This window comes from Dipodomys spectabilis, unplaced genomic scaffold, assembly GCF_019054845.1.
Source record: "Dipodomys spectabilis isolate Male_0828 unplaced genomic scaffold, ASM1905484v1 ptg000264l, whole genome shotgun sequence".
Classification (NCBI taxonomy): Eukaryota; Metazoa; Chordata; class Mammalia; order Rodentia; family Heteromyidae; genus Dipodomys; species Dipodomys spectabilis.
In genome coordinates, this window is record NW_024870941.1 from 1,191,035 (window position 1) to 1,213,772 (window position 22,738).

The 22,738-nt window shown below is 45.4% G+C and overlaps 1 protein-coding gene across 3 annotated transcripts in view; it reads right to left on the minus strand.

Moving 5' to 3' along the window:
• Cyrib (CYFIP related Rac1 interactor B) overlaps positions 1-22,738 on the minus strand; it is a 114,281-nt gene that overhangs the window by 72,864 nt on the left and 18,679 nt on the right. For 2 of the 3 annotated variants that reach the window (XM_042699922.1, XM_042699921.1), the window contains exons 2-3: positions 21,547-21,633; positions 16,627-16,679 (exon numbers count right to left, since the gene is read on the minus strand). The gene's annotated coding sequence lies outside the window, so the exon portion shown is untranslated. The remainder of the gene's footprint in view (positions 1-16,626; positions 16,680-21,546; positions 21,634-22,738) is intronic. The other variant, XM_042699923.1, reaches the window with a different exon arrangement.

A 22,738-nucleotide genomic window follows, 5' to 3' on the forward strand; every position in this document is an offset into this window, starting at 1 on the left:
AGGCAACTAACGATTGCACATGGAAGCTACAGACCTTCAAGGAAGAGCCAGTCACCCAGGGGACCGGGATGCCTAATTCACTATGGAAGCTGCTTCTCCAATCCATTCATCTACTCATCCATCCATTCATTCATTTGCTCATCCACTCACTCCTCTGCCATGAAAATTTGCCAAGCATAGTAACATAGAGCCAAAAGCCACCTTAAAGCTCAGGATGGAACCCAATCACGGTCTAAAACCTGCTTCGCAACTTACACCAGTTATCCAACCTCTCCAAATCTATTTCCCAACACAAGGTCTTTCCTGCATGGGCTGGCTTCAAACTTCCATCTTTAGCTCTTGGCCTCTGGAGTAGCTAGGATTACAGGCATGAGCCACTAGCTCCAGGCTATCATGGATTTTGACATTTGCGGTACCGGACATAGTAGTATTGGGTTATGAACTAGGTTTTACACTCAGTACCTTGTGCTTTCTAGGTAGGCACTCTACCACTTGAGCCATGCTTTTCAGCCCTTTTGGCTTTATGTTATTCTTTTGAATATAGTTTCACTTTTTGTTAAGCCAGACTATTCCACAAACATCCTATTTACACTTTCTACATAACTGGGATGAAAAACATACATCACCAAGCTCAGGGTTTTTCTTTAATTGTTTGGGTTTTTTGGTTGTTGTTGTTTAGATGGAGTTTGGGGACCACAATCTTTTCAATCTCAGCCTCTTTAGTAACTCAGATTACAGGTGTAAGCCAGTCTGCCCAGCAGATACTTGCTACTTTAACATTTAAATTTGGAAAGTTGTAGATCAGAGGTTGAGAGTTAGACTTGGCTAAGCCTGGATTTCATGGGAATCCATTTATAGTCTCATCTACAAAGAGAAAAAAGAAATGACACTGCTGTCACAAGGGAATTATTTCATGAAAAGCACTTAGCATATGCTAGTGCACTGGAAATGTAAATGCGCCTCACTAGAAACTTTCTACTTCATTAAGAATGTATGTTATGGGGCTGGGAAGGTAGCTCAGTGGTAGAGCGCTTGCCTTGCAAGCCTGAGGCCCTGGGTTCGATTCCTCAGCACCATATAAGCACAAAGAAAAAAGCCAGAAGTGGTGCTGTGGCTCAAGTGGTAGAGTGCTAGCCTTGAGCTGAGGGACAGAGCCCAGGCCCAGAGTTCAGGCCCCATAACCAGACCCCCCCAAAAAAAAAAAAAAAAGAATGTATGTTATAAAGATACTCATTACTCATTACACCATTACAATGATTATTTTGGCAGTATTGGGGTTTGAATTCAGGGGCTTATACTTGTTCAACTTGCTTGGTTTAGCTGGCACACTACCAGGTAAGCCATGCTGCCAGCCTTGCATTTTGGTGGTTATTTTGGAGATGGAGTCATATAGATCTTTTTAATTTGGCTGGCTTTGAACCATGACCCTCCAAATCTCAGCCTCCTGAATAACTAGGATAATAGGCATAAGCCACCAGTGCCTGGCATGCAACATCCTTTATAATAAAAATAAGAAACAAAACTGGGCACCAGTAGCTCACACCCATAATCCTAACTATTTAGGAGACTGTATTCTGAGAACTGCAGCTGAAAGCCAGCCCAAGCAGGGAAGTCTATGAGACTCTTGTCTCCAATTAACCATCTAAAAATCAGAAGTGGAGCTGTGGCTCAAAGTGGTAGAGTGCTAGCGTTGTGCAAAAAAGCTCCGGGACAGCACCCCAGGCTCTGAATTCAATCCCTGTAACCAACAACAACAACAAAAATCAGAGCCAACTAAAATTTTCTACAGTAGACAAACAGCATCACAGGGATCTGAAAGAATTGTTTACACAATGAATTACAAATCATTTTCACTAAAATTTCAGTGTCTGCTGTGCTACTCAGGAGCTGTAACATCTTAAGCACATCTGTTCTTTTCTGTGGACCTGTTTCCTCACTTCAGAATAGAGGGTTTGTGCTCAGTAATCCCCAAGTTTTCTCCAGATGTAAAGTTGTAGATAGTCAGAAGGTTCTAAATAAATTGTAATCCATTGACATCAAGATAATATATAGCTACTAGATCCACAGAAAGATGCAAGAAACACTGAAAATATTTTATAATGCTTTAAAAGTCAGTATTTGTAATCGTCTTTAATTCTACTGTTTTCTCTATAAGCGAACACCTTCCTCCTTAGTTTGTATAATGTTGGCTGTCTCTTGACTCTCCATGACAGACAATCAGGGACTTATGTCTGTCTGGTTTGTTCAGATATATTCCCAAACCCCTAAAACAATGCCTCACTCCTAGAAGTCATCTAAGGATTAAAATTTTGTGACTACTGACTTGTATGAACAAAGTAGCAGTCTGTCTATGTACTGATGGCTGTTCTTATAAAATAGGGACTCCCGTAGAGAAATGGTTAAAAAAAAAAAAAGTCCAGACAAGTTAAAAGTCAATGATAACAGGATGAAAATAGAGATGAAACAATATTTTTCTTACATAACATGAACAATCTTGTTTCAAAAGCCTAGCAATTGAAATGGGAAGAGGTACTTCAGAAAAGGCAGCCGATGTGGCCGAGAACCGTGCAATACACAGGATGGAGAACAGGAAGGACCGGAGGGAGGCGAGAACAGGAAGGACTGGAGGGAGGTGCCAAAGCTGGGAGACCCCTCTCTTCACAGAAATAGGACCACGGGGACAGAGACGAAGCCAGGCACCACGGAGCTGACCAAGCAAAGCCAATTCACCTTGAACTTTTAATTATAAGCTCACATCTACTAAATTATCCCTAGGTGGGTAGATTCCCCCCACTAATTACCCAGCTGGAAAGAAGCTTTGGAAAGTTTCAGCTCAAGCAGACACGTGGGGCTGTCACATGTCAACTGTTCTCACCAAGATAGGAGAGAAGTCAGTTCCACACCGAAAGCCTACTGATGAACCACCTTAACCAAGGGCAACCATTCCAGCCTCAGTCATATACCAGGGATGAAAGGTACAACTACCTTACTCTAAAACACTGCGCAGGTTGGCGATACAACTACCAAACCAATCCCGTAAACCTAATAGGTACGAATTCTTCCTTCTGGGGAAAGCAGAGGAGGGGCGGAGATGCCAGGCCTTGTTCTACACTTTGTCAAATCACAGGGGCCCTCATACCGTCTGTGGGAGGATGTAGGGAGCCTGGGGGGAGGGGAGGGGACTCTTCACCTTGTCCAGCAATTTGCTACTTGCAGCAAACCAGGTGAGCTGCTCAGCTGTCCAAACTCCCAGAGCCCTGTGTTTCTTATGCAGGACACATGCCACCAGGAGAACTGCATGGTTATTTGTGCCATTCCTTGAACTCTGTGAGCTCTGTACAGGCAAAGGCTAAGCTGTTTTGTCACTCCTTAACTCCCAGGGCCAGCACTGAGCCTAGTACAGTACTTGACACAAAGTATGTGCTCACTTCACACTTCACAGCTGTAGCCAGTCCAAGGCCTGACATTGTTGTAGGCTAGGCAAGAAGTAGCACTTCACCCCAAGGGGCGATAGATCAGGATTCAACCACTCAGATAAGCAGCCCAGGAAGGTAAACTTGAACACCCCTCAGCATTAGCCTAGATGACCAAGTCCCCAGCTAGGGGACCTAGTATTTGGGATCTGAGCTTCAGATGGAACAGTGGGGATAAGTTAAGTGAACTAAAAAAGTATTTTTTTAAAAAAGCTTAGTGTGCACAGTTACTCTTTGAACTTCACAGAAGGGAGATATTGCATAAGGCTTTACAAAAAAATAAAAAAAGAACTAACATGGCCCAAGTCCTGAAGTTTAACTGGCATAGCTAGCTTCCTCTCTAACATCCTGGTGTCCACTTCATATTAGAACACAGGCTTCAAAAGAATGCATCCCTCTGCCCACTTGTAATGTTCAGAGAAGGCAAAGAGGAGAATGCTACCTCGTCTAACTGTGGTCTTCCCTCAACTCACAGACTTGGAGTAAGTCTCTGTCACATCCAGCTCCATGTTTGCATTTTAATGTAATAGGTTACCTGTTATTTATGAGCACCCGCATCAGAGTTTCTGATGGATTCACCCAATTCTAAAAGTGCAAGAAACCCAAATCTTTTCACTTACAAAAATAGGGCCAGGTGCCTGTGGCACACAGGATCATGGTTTGAAGCAAGGACGCAAATGAGACGTGTATCTCCAATTAACCACCAAAAAAAGCTAGAAGTGGAGGTCTGGCTAAGTGGTAGAGTGCCAACCTTGAGCAAAAAAGCTCAGGGACAGCACCAAGGAAGGCCCTGAGTTCAAGCCTCAGTACCTGCACAAAAAATGAAAATAAAAGAAAATGGAAGTCATTAAGGAATTTTTTCCAAGAGCTCAGGAGTGTAATCAGTCTGGACTCTAGCAAGGTGAAGGTCACCAGTTTATAGCTACCGCTGGAAACCCACATTTCCAAACGTCAGTCTGGGTCACTGAGGCATGGACAAAGTCCTGCTTGAAACGGTGGCTCACACCTGTAATCCTAGCTACTCAGGAGGCTGAGATCTGAGGGTCACAGTTCAAAACCAGCCCAGGCAGGAAAGTCCATGAGACTCATCGCCAATTAACCACCAGAAAACCAGAAGTGATGCTATGGCTTAAGAGGTAGAGCATTCGCCTTTGAGCTGAAGAGCTGAGGGACAGTGCCCAGGCCCAGAGTTTAAGCCCCACAACGGACAAAAAACCCCCAAAACTCTACTAATAAATGCTGTGTGAATTTTGGCATGTTGTCTGGTGTGTACAAGGGGGTCGATTAAATTAGCATTTATGTCAGCTTCCCATTATACCCAGATGTCTTCTATCACTGAAAACTGTTTAGGACGTGTATGTGCTACATGATAAAAACAGAAGAGACACAGAGGTGTGCTAGGATTTCCCAGCCACGCGCAGTAGTGGGGAGTGGTAGTATCATTAAACTGCCTACAAGGTCCCAGTGAATGCTGGGTCCTGCAGGCTTCCATGCCTTTGTCAGCGCTCTTTTTTCCCCCTGGGAACGCCTTCTCAGAGCTCTCATAGGTCCTAGCTGACCTCCTACAAATGCATCAAGGATCCAGTCAGAAATCTCTGCACGCTGGGTAAGTATTTCAGCATCACATAGCTCCCTCTTTTTCCCTTACACTAACCCACAAACCTCGCAATCCTTAAGGTGTCAAATGTACACAAATGGCGTGAGTACTTGGACAAGTACTACTGGGTACTCTACCAAGAAATGTTTTATTAATTTATTTAACCTGGTTCCTTGAGACACATACAGAGTGGTTTTCATGGGCAAATCAAGATTAACCCAAGATTAATAGCCTAGTTTTACTGCCCTCTTTCCGTTTCCCAAGCCGCAAGTAGAAATGAATCCACCCTCAATTTACAACTGTATAAAATGTGCTTTTCATTCAACGCTGATGCCTGAATCTGCCGTGGGTTAATGAAAGTGATGGCTAGATCCAGCTGGATGGGCTAGGTTATGCTGTCATTAACAAAAACAAAATCTCAGCCTAAGGAAGGCCACTGTGGTCCTCTGGGGTCAACATGATAAGCCCAGAAAACCACTTGTGGTTTTTTTTTCTGGTCTGTAGCTGATGGTCTGTCGGGCAGCCAACTCTTGGCTGGCATTAGCTGGACAGGTAAGACCCCTCTCTTTCCTTGTCCAACCTCCCAGAGCTCTTCATGCAGAGTATAGTAAGGACCAGCACTGAGAATGTCTGTAACACACTCCACAGTGTGGTGCTGCCTGGAAGGGAGGTCCTCAAATCTCAGCCTTGAGACAATCGCAGTGGTCACCTTCTAGGGTCAGCAACTCTGTTTGTCTTTTTTCTTTTTCTTTTGTGCCAGAAGTAGGGCTTAAGTAGGCCTAGGTGCTACCCCTTGGCTTTTTTGCTCAAATCTGGTGCTGTACCATTTGAACCACACCTCCATTTCTGGCTGTTCACTGATTCATTGGAGATAAGAGCCTCAGACTTCTCTGCTGGGCTGGCTTTGAACCCGGTTCTCAGATCGCAGCCTCCTGAGCAGCTAGGATGACGGGAGTGATGCACACAGGCCCTGCCTGGTTTTTCAGTCTTTACCTGACATGTTAAATCTAAGCCTTTTACCCTCCGGTCTCAGTCTTATCCTATTTACTTTTATTTTATACTCCTTCGGGGTCCATTTGAAGAACTTTGCCAGGCTCCACATAAATCAAGAGACCACAATTATACTGATGTAAACAGATAGAGGAGGGTTTTTTTTTTTTTTTTTTTTTACAGCTGTGAGTAAAGAAAACTGTTTCAATCCACTCCCTGCACAAGAACCATGACATAGTAGACAACATCACAGAAATTCAGATAGGCAAATTGATTATCATCAGTAATAATATGAAGTGAAATGGAAAAGAAACACAAGAACTCCAAAAGCAGAACACCGAATTGAAAATCTTATTTGCTAACTGATTACCAAATACCATTTGGATCTCCCATTTGTGTTTAAGTTCTCCCAGGATGAAATTATGTTTACTGGAGTAGAAGTAACTGAGGTCAGGAGACCTTTGAACCAACGAATGCCCTTTCCTCAGTCATCAAATACAGGTCACACACAATGGGGACAGGGCACACTGCATGAACACAAATGCCACCAACACACAAATGATTTCCAGCAAATCATTGTTCTGCCCTGTCTCTGCTTGTTATGTCTGGAGAGACCAGAAAAGTAGAGTCTTTGCCCTTGTTTGGGCAATGTAATTCAGGAATCATACTAATTTTACGTAAATTCTCTGCCAAAATAAAAGGTAGTCTGTATTTTGAAGACTCAGAGTAACTTGGGCCCAAGGAATAAAATGTAGCTAAGGGCAGCCTTGGGCAGGAAAGTCAAAACGAGTGAGAAACCACCTTTTCTAAGCATTGTTAGTTGACAATAGTTCTGCTTTGCTCAGAAGCTCATTCAATTATCTCTTGCTTACCTGAATTTTCTGCTGGAATTTGCTTCCCATTGATAGTTGGTTAAAGAAAAAAGGCAGGCAGGATTTCCCCTAATGAAAGTTTCAAATGAAAAGAAAGCTATAACTATCCCTGGGCCTTGCTTGTGGAGAGGAATTATTAGACAATCCTTTTGAAGGCCTTTATTAACAACCTCTTTTTCTCTACAACCATTACAACAGGGAGAGGAAATGCCGAGTGGAATCCACAACCACAGGCAGATCCCACTGGCTTCCTAGGGTGTGAGTACCAGCAGTGACCTAAACTCTCTGAGCTGGTGTTCGCACCTGAAAAGTGGAAATAATGACCTACTTGACAACAGCAACTGAAAAAATATATAAAGTACTTAGCATTCAAGAAATGCATGTGCACATTTGCTTGAAGATGAGTTTCTTCAGAGATAATGCCTTCCTAACAACTCTGTCCAGAGACCATGCAGAGATGGGCATTATCTCTTCATAACATCTATTCTACTCCTCCTCATCCTGAAGCAACCCTCAGTCATACCTCTTCTCCCATTCCAAGGGGGTCATGAATGGTCTAGGCCAATCAGTGCCATGCTATATCTACTCCACTACCATGATTGGTTGGGCAATGTTCCAATCAGAGGGAAACTCAGAAATGTTGATTAATAGTTCTGGGGAGAGAAGGTAGCTCTTTCCTCTATGCTTCTGTGGGCCTGAGAACAAAGCCAGTGGAAGTGCAGAACTCAAGAGAATTACAATGAGGTGAAGCCAAAGCCCTGATCAAAATATGCCTGAAACCTATCATTCCTCTTTACTCTTTGGTTATATGAATCTCCTAACTGCTTCTATCCATTATTCCATATGAACTGGGAACTCAGTCATTTGCAACTGAAACATCCTGGTCTATAGCTTAATGAAATCACTGAAAAGAAAGGGCCGGACACAGCCGGGCGCCGGTGGCTCACATCTGTAATCCTAGCTACTCAGGAGGCTGAGATCTGAGGATCGTGGTTCAAAGCCAGCCCGTGCAGGAAAATCCATGAGGTTCTTATCTCCAATAAACCACTAGAAAACCGGAAGTGGTGCTGTGGCTCAAGCGGTAGAGCGTTCATGTTGAGGTGAAGAGCTGAGGGACAGCGCCCAAGCCCAGAGTTCAAGCCCCACGATCGACCAAAAAAAGAAAAAGAAAAAAGAAAGGGCCCAACAGAAACATCATCTTCACCCTGGCAATGATTTAACTGAGGCTTCAAGTTAGAAACAGGAGCCCTTGGAGATTTTAGTCAGCTTAGATCCCAGGACATGGCAGTTTCTGTACAGAGACCATCAGCAAATACTTTTGTAAGGTTACAGATGCCTTTCTTGTCACTATTGTTGATCTTGAGGTTTGAACTTAGTGCCTAGGCGCTGAGCTCTTTCTTTCACTCAAAGCTAGCATTCGACCATTTTGAGCCACAGAGCCACTTCTGGTTTTCTGGTGGTTAATTGGAGACTAAGAGTCTCACAGACTTTTCTGCCCAGGGTGGCTTTGAACTGTGATCCTCAGATCTCCACTCCCTGAATAGCTAGGATTACAGGCATGAGCCACCAGAGCCTGGCTTCTAGATGCTGTTAAAGCCCAGACTCCAGACCCCAGATACATTTGAAGCAAAGGAGCAACAAGAGGAAGTTCATGATTTCTGACAACATAATAGAAGGCTGGGTCCAAACCAAGGCCCCCACCAAATCTCAGCTTCCTCTCCTGCAAAATGGAGGTAACACCTATCTCCTTGGGCTAAGGGAAATGTGTCATAGCACATCTGGGAGGTCACAATCACAAGTGTTTTCTTCTTTTTGTCCAGCTAACCTTGCTGTGTATCATGGACTCTGCTCTGGGGTTAAGAAACCAAGGCCATCATATATATGCAGTGGGGAACGCAGGGTCCGGGAAAGTGGGAGGAGGCAGCCATACCAGGAGCCTCCCCAGCTTCACCTACACTCATTACCCCTAGGAGCACCACCCAGCCGGAGTGCATAGCTGTGAGGGACAGATAGGTACATAGGGAGACAAAATGGCGGACTTGAGACCTGGCCAATCACATGTGACTCATCATGATGCTTCTTGTTCCCATAGTGCCTCCGATTTCTGCTCAAACATTTCTTCCCATAATGCCCTGGGTGCCCATTCAACCAATGAACACAGGAAGGGCAGCACATATACAAGCCATGAAGGAATCAGGGAAGAGCCAGACAAGGTGTGCCATACCATAAAAAAAACCACTCTCTGAGAGAGCTCCGTCAGACCCCTCTCGATCCTCTCGCACTTTCCCCACAGTCTCACTACTTTCCTTTCACTGCTTCTCTTTCACTTTCAAATAAACTTGTCACTTGTGCCGTCACCTCCCATCCCCCCAACCTACTTCCTCTCCCCACCCCCATCTGCTTTAAACACTTTCTGGTCTTTTAGGAGAAAATGAATCCATACCCTTAAACAGAATTGCAGGAAGCAGGCCACCCCGCTGTTTGGCTTCGTTGCTTGCTTACAGGTAAATGTGTGGGCCTGGTGAAGAAGGCAGTATCACAGCCCTGCACACCTAATTCACACTTAAATGAGGTAGAATTCAACAGCTAAGTTCTGAGGAGCCAAGGGTTCGCCTCCATTCACTGGACTATCCCAGGTATCCCAGCCAATGACATTGTTTCTGAGGACATGAACAGAAATGAGTGGGTGGACATGCACACAGAGGTTAAGTGATGATTCTCAGAACTACAGTGAAAGCTCCACTGTGTAGCACCACTGGATATACAGCAGCCACATCAGTGATCTAGAATGTGAGAGAGGATGGCTGGCCCTGGCAGAACTGGGATGAACTCTGACCTCATAAAGGCCTAAGCCTTGGACCTAAGACAAGTTCCTAATTTCCTTTTCTTTTCTCTTTTCGGTGAATATGCCAAGAGTGGAGCTTGAACTCAGGGCCTGATCGCTGTCCCTAAACTTTTTTGCTCAAGGCTGTCACTTTACCTCTTGACCCATCCAGCTTTTCGCTGGTTGAATGGAGGTAGGAGTCTTTCTGATTTGTCTGTCCAGGCTGGCTTTGAACCTTAATCCTCAGATCTCCGCCTCCTGAGTACCCAGGATTACAGGCATGAGTCACAAAATCGGGGCTTAAATTCCTAAGGTTTTTGAGTCACAGTTTCTTTAGCTGACAAACTTAATTCTCAAGATTAAGAATGTTCTGAAATGCAAGCAGAGAGAGAACTGATCAAAGGCCATGTGCCAAAATATTAACTGTGATTAGCCCGAGATGGTTATTATGAAGATGTTCGGTTTTCTTTTTTTTTTTTTTTTTTTGTGGAGTTTTGGATTGTGTATGATTAACATAAATTAGCTAATAAAAATAAAAGTGAGGTGATAAAAAAATTTATTAGCCATGTGCTGAGGATATAACGTAGGGTCCTAAAGCACTCTTCCCTGTGGGTGCCCTTCAGACATTTGCAAACAGCTATCCTGTGTCTCACCCGTCTCCTATTACTTGTTAAATATTTCAGCTAATTGAATGATTTGATTTCAAGGCTCTCTTTTATCCCTCTTCTCTGCACAGGCTCCATCTGTTAAAACCTCCACTCCAAGTATTGTATAACCAGCTCGCAGAATGAGCAGCATGAGCTCGTTTGCTCATTCATCTGTTAATTCACTCATTGAGTAAACACTGATTAAAAAGCTACTATATTGGACATCCTTTGCTTCTGTCTACCCACCATTCACAAATGGTTCCCAGACTTCCTTGGGGAAGGACCATCTTCCCTTACTCTCAATCCTTCTGCCATGGGAGATACAGAAGCCATTCTAGCTTCTTCAAGGGGTGGGTATCTCATCCAGGATGGCCAGTTAGAGCCTCAAATTCACCGGGCCGCAGGGATTGGTTCAGAAATGTATATGTTACTCAGAAAAAGCCAATCGGAGAGTGAGACCCAATTCAAAGACTTTTGTTGAATTACTGGCCTTCTTTGACTTCCAGCTGGGAGTGCTAAAAACCATCTTGTACCACAATCTGAAAAGGAAATAAATTTAGGCAGCACTGAGAGAAAGTTAAAAAAAAAAAAAAGTGTGAAACTTGGTCACATTTGTTTAAACCTTGGATGCCTTGGATTCTCCATGCCTTAATTCCTTCCATAGACTTTTCAAAGACCAAGCAATCAGTGCTCTGTCTACAGAAGCCAGTTCAAGGTGGGGCTCTGTTTGGAATTGAGAAGAGTTCTGACTGTAGAAGTCTGAAGGGCTGTGGTATATTGGCTGCTGCATGCTGAGGTAAGATGACCCACACCACCTTTCCCGTTGGAGGCAGAGATGGCCACGTACAACTACAATTATGTAACGCCAAGAAGATAACTGGCCTACTCCAATTCTACACTGTGCAATATGATCGCAGGAAAGGACACCAGGAAAGGCATGCTGGCCACAGCCACAGCCTTCACGTTTCCTCTCCGTCTCTCCCCAGGCAGTGAAGACAAAATGTTTATGTTCAGGGGAGTCAGTGGACACAACTGATTCACATTCCTCTCCTTGTAGACCAAAACCACCCCTAGACCCCTCATTGCAGAATGAACAAAGCTCTTCAATATCATCTCAAGAGATCCATCCACTAAGCGGCAGGCTCCAACAGCCCTCTCTTAGAAGAGCGCCCTCTGAAGGTAAGAGAAGATATGACAGGTCTCTGTGTGTGATGCTGACTCCATAAACTAAGCCGTCATTCAGTTTCCATGCCCCTTGGGATTACTGTTGATGCAATCATCGAAGCATCATTAAAAAAAAAAAAAAAAAAAAAAAAAAAACAGAAAAGCAAGAGCAAAGAAAAAAGCCCTTTCAAGATGAATAACCCACATTCAGAATTCATTTCCAAGTTATCACAAAAGAAAGGAAGACAGGAGGCTTCACATTCTATAGAACGGTTCACGACTGGGCAAGATGCAGGGCTGACTGTAGAAATCAACAAGAACAACAATAAGCCTTCCTCTGGAAACATCTATTCTGCTAAGAAAGGCCCCACAGGTGGCAGTTTTCCAGAGAGCAGAAGCTAGTGTGTCTGGAGCCTTTGATAATGCATCCTTCCTCCCTGGTCAGCTTGAGTTAGAAAAGGAGGGCGCCACAGGACACAAATCTGCCGCCTTGATGTTTTCTAAACACATCAGAAATGTATTTGGTCCAGGAACACAGCTCCAACTTTGTAGAGCAAAAGAATCTTACAGTTGGGACAAGTCACTCTCTGAAGTCCCCAGGGAGGCTCCGGGGATGAGTGGCAGGAGAGAGAGAGCAGCTAAAATACCTTTGTTTCTAAACCCCGCCTGACCGCTGCCAGCTTCCACCCCTTCGTTTTGAGAACAGATGCACATTTCTCACCCGCTTCCTGGGCAGCTCTGGGGTCCACACGGGGCCAAGCAATGGAGAGCCCTATGTAACGGCGTCACTGGTGTGGCAGAGTAGAACAGAGGAGCAGGGCAGCTTGGCCTTAGAGGTGAGCTTAGAAAGTGATGCTTTCCATTTCTGCCACGAGTGTAACAACCCTAACCAAGACAGAAGCTGACACTGCTAAACTGGCAGGGTTCCATGCTGAGGGCTCCTCAAGCAATGTTTTCACCCATTTCTGAGTACGTATACTCAAGCAAGTTTACTCTAGTAAGTTTAAACTTACTAGAGACAGGGACTCTACCACCTGAGCCACAACCCAGTGCTTTTTTTGTTTGCTTTTGTCTTTCAGACAGAGTCTAACTCTGCCTGGGCTGGCCTCAAACCTCTCATCTTGTCTCCACTTCCCTCCTAGCTGGGAAGTCATGAGTACATTTCTTTTGGGATGATGTCACTCGATGTCTGCGCCCTACTTTACCCCTCTCAAAGATGGACAAATGAAAACAGGAAAAAGAAGAAAGAAAAATCCTCTTGTTCCATTTCATGGAGTGACAAAGGGTGAACAGATGCAGCAGTGGTTTCTCACTAGACACCATGTTGAAAATGAACAATACAACTTGTGGACAGGGGCAGGAGGGAAAAACTGGGAGAGAGCAAGGGAAGGGGTGACATCGCCCCAAAAGAAATGGACTCGTGACTCCCCAAATGGCCACCCATCTCTACATCCCCTATCTAAGAACAATAAAAATATTTAAGTAAAAATGATTAAAACAAGGTGGATATGGTGTGGGACATGCCTCTAATCTCAGCTAGGAGGGAAATGGAGGTAAGACGAGAGGTTTGAGGCTAACCCAGAAGGAGTTAGACTCTCTCTGAAAAGCAAAAACACACACACAAAAACCCACTGGGTTGTGGCTCAGGTGGTCGACACAAGTAGTTCCATTTATACCTTCTTACTATTGGTTCATACTTCCATCTCTCTTACTGTCATTTTTCTGAGAGTAGTAATTAGAAACAGACTCTACACTAGCCATTCTCGAATCAAATCCCAGCTCTAGTGCTATCTTGGGCAAGAGGAAGAATGTGAGCAAGTGGTTTAAACTGCTGAGGATGAAAGTAACACCACCTCATAATTTCATTCTGAGTCAGTGCAACACACTTAACCAATGTTAACTCATCTTCCAGTTCACTAACTCTCTCTTCAGCTACATCTATTTTTCACTTAACCCTTTCGTTAGACTCTTAAACATAATGGCTACTGTTCATTTTAGTCCACTTGCTTTCCAAGTATCCTTATTCCTTTGCCATCTTTCTTGACTTTTTTGAGTTTTGTCAGTTCTCAATCATTTTAAGTACACCATTTCATAGTCTTGTCTACAGACTACATTACTCCCAGCTGTAGTGATTGGAGTTTTTTCATTGTGGGCTCATCTTTGGAACCCATCTTCAGAAAATGTGGGACTCTCTGGGAGCTGCGTTAGGTATACGCTGCTGCGCAGTGACAGTGTTTGTGGCGGGGGCTTCACTGCTATCAGTTTTTATGTTAAGGTTGAGGAGTGCCGTACTTCATATATAGCAAAATACATCTGCATTCTGCAACTATAGATGGTACTGTGACAGATCTGAAACTTGGTGCTGGTAACATTTTCTGAATCAGTGTAAACTTCTAAATTGTGGAATTTGTCTAGGCTTTTTTTTTTGTCAGTCGTGGGGCCTGAACTCTGGGCCTGGGTGTTGTCCCTCACCTCTTCAGCTCACGACTAGCACTCTACCACTTGAGCCACAGTGCCACTTCCGGCTTTTTCTGCTTATGTGGTGCTGAGGAATCGAACCCAGAGCCTCATGCATGCAAGGCAAGCACTGAGCCACCTTCCCAGCTACTCCCCTCACCTTTTTTTAAGTTAAATTTAAAGTATCGGCTAGGCATCGGTGGCTGTAATCCTAGCTACAAAGGAGGCTGAGATCTAAGGATCACAGTTCAAAGCCAGTCCAGGCAAAAAAGTCCATGAGACTCTTCTCTCCAATTAACCATCAGAAAACCAGAAATGGCACTGTGGCTCAAGTGGTAGAGCACTAGCTTTGAGCTGAAGAGCTAAGGGACAGTGCCCAAGCATAGAGTTCAAGACCCACGACCGACCAAAAAAAAAAAACAAGAATCCTTAAGTAGCTGTACAAAGAGGCTTCAATTTAACATTAGCAATTTATGAGTGCAAACTAGTTTTCTTAAAGATAGACCCTCAAGGCTTCAAGGCCTTTGATTCTACCTTGAACCTAAGCCTCATTTCTAGACTCGCTGAGATATTAAAAACCTTAGCACCCCAGACTCTTGGTTGTATCATCTGGCTACAAAATTCCATGCAAGGCTGGCTTACATTGCTCTCTTCACCTCTGACCCTGGTGGGTTACCTTTTCATAATGACTTTCCTCCACACAAGTCTTCTATTTCCATCAGTTCCTACCAGGAAGGACTCAGGCAAATCAGCTCAGTCTACCCAACTTGCCCAAGTGTTCTAGCTCACCAAATCCAGGGGAACCATGCACCCATGCTCGACTTCTGTCTGCATCACAACTGTGTTCTTACTCAAGGGTTGGTGTCTATGGTCAGCAAGTCATGTGAAAACTGGAGAGTCCAAATTCCTGCCTGATTCCTACACCAGGCTCTCACATTGGAAACTGCCAGATCTTGTGCAATGTCCACTGTAGCCAGTCCTTCCTTCAGTACCGGATGGGGTTTCTTGAGCTGAGCACCGTAAGAAATAAATGGTATGGATCTAGGGACCATGTTGTGTGCTACTTACAGTCTATATATACAGGGACTACTGCATGGCACAAGATGCTCATGCTCTAAAAGGCCATGGGAACAAAAACTAACAGAAACAGCAGATCTGGGCCTCCTGTTCACATGCATTCTGAGAGAGATGCATGCTGGGTAGAAGTGGATGCTACCACCCATGCTATTTAGAGAGCTTTTATCTCTACTCTGGTTTTTGTTGAGCAAGTATGTGCAGATGCGGAAAATTAGAAGCACAAATCTATGATGATAAAAGTCAACTAGTGGTTTATCCCTCAGGATATATTAACTTAAAAGAGGAATACTGAATATTCTGATTTAGGGGTGGTATTAAAAATTCATCCAGCTGGATAATTAAGATTGTGCATTTAATAGTAAGTATAGTTCCATTAAAATAAAGTAAAAACAGTGCCTTAACAAAGGCTGTTGTGGGCATTATACTAACAGGCTCCCTCCCCAACTGCCCCCCCCCCCAGCTCCCACCCCCTTGGTACCACTACTGGGGCTTAAATTCAGGCTCTCATACTGTTGCTTAGCTTTGTCCACTCAAGACTGGTGACCTCTGCCACTTAGGCCACACCTTCCATGTCTGGCTTTTTGCTAGCTAACTGGAGATAAGAGTCCAAACTTGGAGTCTCAGATCTCAACCTCCTGAGTAGTTAGGATTACAGGCATGAGCCACCAGTGCCTAGCCTGGTTCTTTTCTATGGACAATGTTCACCAGAGGCTGGAAGAGCTGGAAGCACCTGTCAGCCAGAGGAATCCAGGCTCCAAGAGCAGCTGGGTCTCTCTGGGGATACAACTCCTAGAGGCAAGGAGAAGTAGCCTCCAGGCCCGACTACAGGGATGTGAATGTTGACTCCATTCAGAGCTGGATCTCGGGCAAGAAGCTTCCCACCTTTGAACTTCACCTTGGCAGTGTGCTGCCAGACTGGATCAATGACAGAGCTCAGCACACGGTGTGCACATAGCAAATATTCCAAAAATATTCCCTCTTATTGTTCCTGATGACAGGAATGGCATCTTCAAAATTATCCTTACTTACATGAACAATTCGACCCGGTGACCTTGTAGATTCCTCAGGAATATTTACAGAGTGAAGGAAAGAATGTTAAATGTGCTTGGAATTGAATGAGACATGAAGTCTTACTTCTGCCGAGCTAAAGTGCGTCGCCTGGCTGTTATGCACCCAGCCCACATACCCTTTGGGGTTTTTCTTTGCTTCCTGTTTCTGTTCCCATAAGTGGGACCTCATGCTCTTGCCTAGCTTTTTCACTCAAGGCTGGCACTCTACCACCTGAGCCACGCCTCCACTTCCAGATTTGGGCAGGCTAGTTGAGGATAAGAGTTTCTCTGATTTGTCTGCCTGATCTGGCTCCAATCTGGGATCCTCAGATCTCAGCCTTCTAAGAAAGCAGGATGACAGGCGTGAGCGGCCAGCAGCCAGTCCCCGCACACTCTGAGACAGTCCTCAGTGAAACATGATGCGTCCAGGGTCCGGAGCCAGAAGGCCTCAGTGACCGCCCTGCTCCCTTACTTACCAACGTGGTAACCTTGAACGAATGACTCAGACTCCACCTCTCAGTTTCTTCTCCTGGAAAAAGAGTTACGGCCAGTTAACCAAGTTATAGGAAAAGCTCTCTGTTAAATCCTAGCCACCATTTCCCCCCATTCCCCTGGAAATACCAAATAGCATTTTTACAGCCCATTGTAGTTTACAGGGTTGCTTCACGAACACTTTCCTCCTCTGATGCTCAGAACCATCCAGGCATTCCAAAGAAAGAAGTAGTGAAGCCGCGATGCGAAGTAACTTGCTGATGACTGCCCAGCAACAGCAGAGCCCCGAGCCTAACTCCTTATCCTAAGGGACAGCGGGCCAGGCCGTCCTTCAAGATCCCAAATTCTAGGGCTGGGAATACGGCCTAGTGGTAGAGTGCGTGCCTAGCATGCATGAAGCCCTAGGTTTGATTCCTCATTACCACATACACAGAAAAAGCCAGAAGTGGTGCTGTGGCTCAAGTGGTAGAATGCTAGCCTTGAACACAGAGAAGTTCAGGGACAGAGCCCAGGCTCTGAGTTCAAGCCACAGAACGGGCACAAAAAAAAAAAAGGAAGGAGGGAGGGAGGGAGGGAGGGAGGGAGGAAGTTAGTTTCCAAATTCTAAATGGAAGCTGGAAACTCTGGGCTACAGCAAGTCATGGTCCCAGCAAAATGCTCAGCTCAGACTAGAAGCTTGGCTCAAGTGACAAAGCAAGACAGTGACTTTAAACCCCAGAACCACAAAGATAAGAACAAAAACACAAGTCTTGGCTCAACTTGCCTTTGAACTGGGCTTTGTCATTCCGCGCCCCCCCCACCCCCAATCATTTCCTGGTTTAGATTTCCACTTTGCAGAGTAAAGAAAGCAAACATGCACACATGCGCCAGCCAGCTTTGTCACCCTCAAAAATCGCTTCCAGCCACAAGAGCTTGGGAATCAAAGAGAAGTCACAGAGTTGTTCGATGCCACCCCGTCTAATGTGATTGCCGCAGTTGGTGTGAAAGGCGGGGCGCAGGCTGCAGCAGCCTGACGCCCACAGAACGAGGTGCAAGTGGACAGGACACCCCCTCTCTGCCCTTGATTTTGGTCACACCTCCAGATGGTCACACAGCACCCCGAAACCTCGGGAAGCCCTTAGCCGGCCTCACTGGAGGAAGCCCCTACCTGCTGATCATCTCACCCTGCTTCTGCTCCCCGCAGCGCCCCCTTTCTGTCCTCAGTGCAGGGTTCCTTCCTTTATTCTCGTTGTTGCTAGTGTGGGATTTAACAATCTGGATTTTGTGGTGGTTTTGTTTTGGGTTTTTGTGCTGGTCCTGGGGCTTGAACTCAGCCGAGCTTTTCCCCTCAAGGTTGGTACTTTACTACTTGAGCCACAGGCTTACGCTTCTGGCTTTTTGCTGGTTAAATGGAGATGAAGGGTGTCACAGACTTTTCTGCCCCTTGGCTGGCTTCAAGTGTGATCCTCAGGATCTCAGTCTCCTGGGTAGCTACAATTACAGGCCTGAGCCACTCTGACACAAGCTTTGTTTTGGAAACAGAGTCTCCCTAACTAGCTCAGGCAGGCCTCCTACTCCTTCTGCTCTTCCTTTCTCCACAGAACAAATGTGCTTTAGTTTGTTTTCCCTGGGTGCTGGGGATGGAACCCAGGGCCTTGCCCTCGTAAGTCCCACCACTGAGCTGCACACCTGCCCTGGAAGTTCCTCTTTAAATACAAGCCACAGGATGGCTGTGCCTAGGGAAGGAGAGAACGCAACTGGAAGACAGCCTAAAGCAAGTTCACACGCTGTGTCCTCAAATGTGTGCATGGACAGAGCACACGCACACGCACGCACGCATGCACACACACACACAGAACACACAGATAAAACACACTGAACAGACCCCCTCCACACTTGTCTACATGTTCCACACAACACACACATGTACATTACACAACATGCACCCACACTGAACACGGATGACACATATACCACATAATGTACACGTGTGTCACACCATAAGCACCACACACTCTCTATGAGCATTCCCCGTACATATACCACATCCAGCCTGTACGTTCAAAAACATGCACATTCACACCGGATACATATGCCACACCTGCACACCATGAACATATCACACATGCACAGACACACTCTCTCTCTCTCTCTCTCTCTCTCACACACACACACACACACACACACACACACACACACACACACACACGTCCAGTCTTCCTGGCCCTGTCTTGTGTTTACCTGCTACAGCTAGGGTGGCTTCTCCTGTCTGAGTCTTTGATCAGACTTCCAAAGCAGAAAATGGGGACAGCGGTTCACTTGGGAAATATTTCAGAGCCTTGGGCAAAGTCCTAAAAATGAGAAGAGCATGCAAACTCGCTCCCACAAAAGTCGAGCTTGCTTTGTTTTGAAGAACACACAGCAAGCGTCAGCTGCATGGCTTGGAGACAAACGGGGTGGGGGGGGGGAGTTAGACTGAGGCAGGAGAAAGATAACACTGAAACGAGGACGACCGTGTCCTTCAGCCCGAGAGAGGCACACAGAGAACTGGCCTGTCGCCCCCGACCCCTCCTGCCTCTCGAGGTGGCACTATGGGTTCCTGAGCCAGCCCACCTGGAGGAGGTCACCTGCCCTCAGCTCCTCCCAGCCTCTGCTGTGCAGAGAGGGCCGGGTTTCATTCCACACACAGTTCCCAGCACCCCCTGGGTGCCAGGCACCACTGACTAGGGTGCATGAACTCAGACTCTCCAGCCACACAGGGCCTCCGATCGGAGGAAACAATTCCAGGCAGACAAGGTCTCACCGGTGAGAGTAGGTGAGATTACAGGCATGAGCGATGGCACCCAGCCATCTGTTTTTAAAAGGAGCACGAGCATGTCTAAACGCCAGGCTCTCGAGGCACTCTGCCCAGAAATCCTGCCCATTGCAGGAGAAAACTCCTGGCCCGGTCGCCTCACACTGCCGCTTTTCTCGTGGTTCTAGGCAGAGCTAAAAGTGCCCACAGGAAGTGGTGCTGTGGTTTAAGTGGTGGAGTGCTCGCCTTGACCTGAAGAGCTGAGGGACAGCGCCCAGGCCCAGAGCGCAAGCCTCTCGATGGAGAAAAATAAACAAATAAACAAATAAACAAATAAAAGTGCCCACGGCAGTAAACCTATCTATGAAGACAGCAGGAATCTTTTAGAGATTGCCTATATTTTTGATGATATATAATTCTTCAAGCAAATTCCCTATTGTGTGATCTAAGGCTGTAATAATATTTTAAAAGAAGATCAATTTTCCCAAATCACTTAATCTGTGTCTTTTAAAGTATATTATGAAGCAATTTTACTCTAACATCAGAGTCAATATTTACGTTTCTGCTGGGCACCAGTGGCTCACGCCTGTAATCCTAGCCACTCAAGAGGCTGAGATCTGAGGACTGAAGTTCAAATACAGCCCAGGCAGAAAAGCCTGTGAGACTCTTATCTCCAACTAACTACCAAAAAGCCAGAAGTAGAGCTCTGGCTCAAGTAGTAGAGCACCAGCCTTGAGCGTAAAAAGTTCAGGTCCTGAGTTCAAATCCTAGTACTGGCACACACACACACACAAAGAAAAGAAAACAGGTTGCAGGTATGGGCAGATTATTCCACTGGGCATAGAAAACAAGTTCACAAGAGTTGCTTGTAGCCACATTGAAGTGGAAACTTTTTGTTTTGTGCAAGTAAAATGACATCTGTGGTTATCCAGGATTTTAGTGCCAGCCTTGCACAGCAGGCAGGTCGGATCCCAGCACAGCTGTGCCCAGCTAGCCAGGTAATTCTCCTGAGGGATGGCATCGGCTAAGAAAAGCCAGGCCAGGATAACTCATTAGTCAAAAGGAACCCCTGGGAAATCTGATCCGCAAGCAGAGAAGTCTTCGTAATTAAATAAAACAGCAGATGTAAAAGTACCCAATGGTGCCTATTACCCAGAAGACAATAAATGTTAATTAAACAAGAAAGTATCATTCAAATAATTACTCCTACCTCTCTGTGAATTCATCTTGTAATTTTACTGGCTAGTCACTTGTTATTTTTTTTTTATTTACCATGATTCATTCTATCCCAGTTAAGAAAATTATAAACTTAATAATTATAAACCCATAATCCTGTTCATTTACAAGAGCAACAACCCTTACTCATTTTATTTAATAAAACCTTCCCCAGAGCAGTAACCAATAGTAAATACCTGTATTTATGACTATTCAAATTTATTTTAATGTAGGATTCATGGTCCTTTTTCTCAACGTGCCTGAATTATACTTATTTCATATTCTTAGCAATAAAGCACAAAACAGTAAAAACAGTGTTTAAACAAACATGTAACTGGCCTTTTGGGCAAATCACAAATTTATGGAAATTTATAAATTTATGGAAAACTAACAAACACCATCCTTGAAGAGAAGTTAACTTATCTATATGTGTAAGCCCAAACGTCTGCATCAAGAATGCTCAGATAGTCCTCAAAGGAATTAGTTATACTCTGTCTCTCACTCCAGCTTCTACAATGGCCCTCCCTGGAACACGAGTCAGGAAAATGAGTCCTATAAATGTTTACACCATCCCTCAGTTCTAAAACCCAAGGAAGAAATCATGGAGGCATGGGGGAAGGGAGGGGGAGGAGGCAGGGCCAACTACCCAGGAGATACTTAACACTGATAAATACTCAAAGATTTTCAAGCCAGTAATCCTAGCTACTTCATAGGCACAGACTGAGGGAACGAGGTTCAAGGCCAGCCCGGGTATAAAAGTTCACGACTCCATCTCAACCAGGGGCTGAGCATGGCAGCATATGCCTGTCATCCCAAACTATGGGGGAAAGCACATATCTGTCATCCCAGTGACAAAGGGAAGTAGAAATAGTAGGACTGTAGTCCGGGCTGGCTCAGGCATAGAGTGAGACCTTACCTTGAAAACCAACACAATAAGGAACTGGCAGAGAGGCTCCAGTGACAAGTGCCCGCTTAGCAGGTATGAGGGCCCGAGTTCAAATCCCTGTGCAGCAAAAAGAAAAGCTAAATATGATCGTTATCATCAACTGTACATCCTTCTTACTCTTCTCACCTACACTTGACTCTCAGCCACACACCATTGTATTTCATCCCCTCACAGCTGTCTTCGCGATCCCAGTATTCCAAAAGTAACTTCAGGGCAGGTACTGCATTAGCAGCCACAGAAGTATTCAGTTTAGTTGTGATATTATTAGTATGCTATATGGCTAGTCTCCCGGATTGCCTGAACATTAAAACTTCCCTTTCTGACTCATGTCTCATTAATATTCTGGTCAGCTGGGCACTGTGGCACATGCCTGTCATCCCAGCTACTCAGCAGGAGGAGACGGAAGACTTCAGCTTGAAGCCAGCTCAGGTAAATGGTCTGTAGCTCAATGGCTCTCAAGATGGGACTGTGGCACATGCCTGGGATCCCACCTATGGAGACAAGGGGATCCTAAGTCTGGGCAAAAACTGAAGATCAGACTTGAGCAAAACTAAAGGGGAGATGAAAGGTTCCAGTGGTACAGCATCTGCCTAGCAAACACAGGCCCTGAGTTCAAATCCCAGTAGCAACCAAAAAATTACATTCAGGTCAGGCAAGCACTGACTCCCTAGTGTGAGATACGGGGTGTAGGAGGACGCCCCTCACACAAGTGATTGTTAGGTCTTGATTGATTTGATTTTTCCAGGGAAACTGTGAATATCCCCATCCGGAGGCTCCAGGGACCCTAGAGTCTGGGCCTGAGAGGCTGTGGGCACCATCTCCCCTGGCACGTTCAAGGCCCACAGAGATCAAAGAAGCAGACTAAAAAATAAGTAGGTTGGAAGGGCACCAGCGACTTACACTTGTAATTCTAAATCCTCGGGGTGATGAGATCTGAGACTCACAGTTCAAAGCCAGCCCAGGCTTCGTGAAACTTAACTCCAACGAACCACCAAAAAGCCAGAAGTGAGAGGTATGGCTCAAGTGGTAGAACACCAGCGGTCAGTGGAAAAAGCTAAGGGACAGCTCCCAGGTCCTGAGCTGAAGTACTAGCACTAGCACATGCGCACAGTCTCTCTCTCTCTCTCTCTCTGTCTGTCTGTCTCTCTCTCTGTCTCTCTCT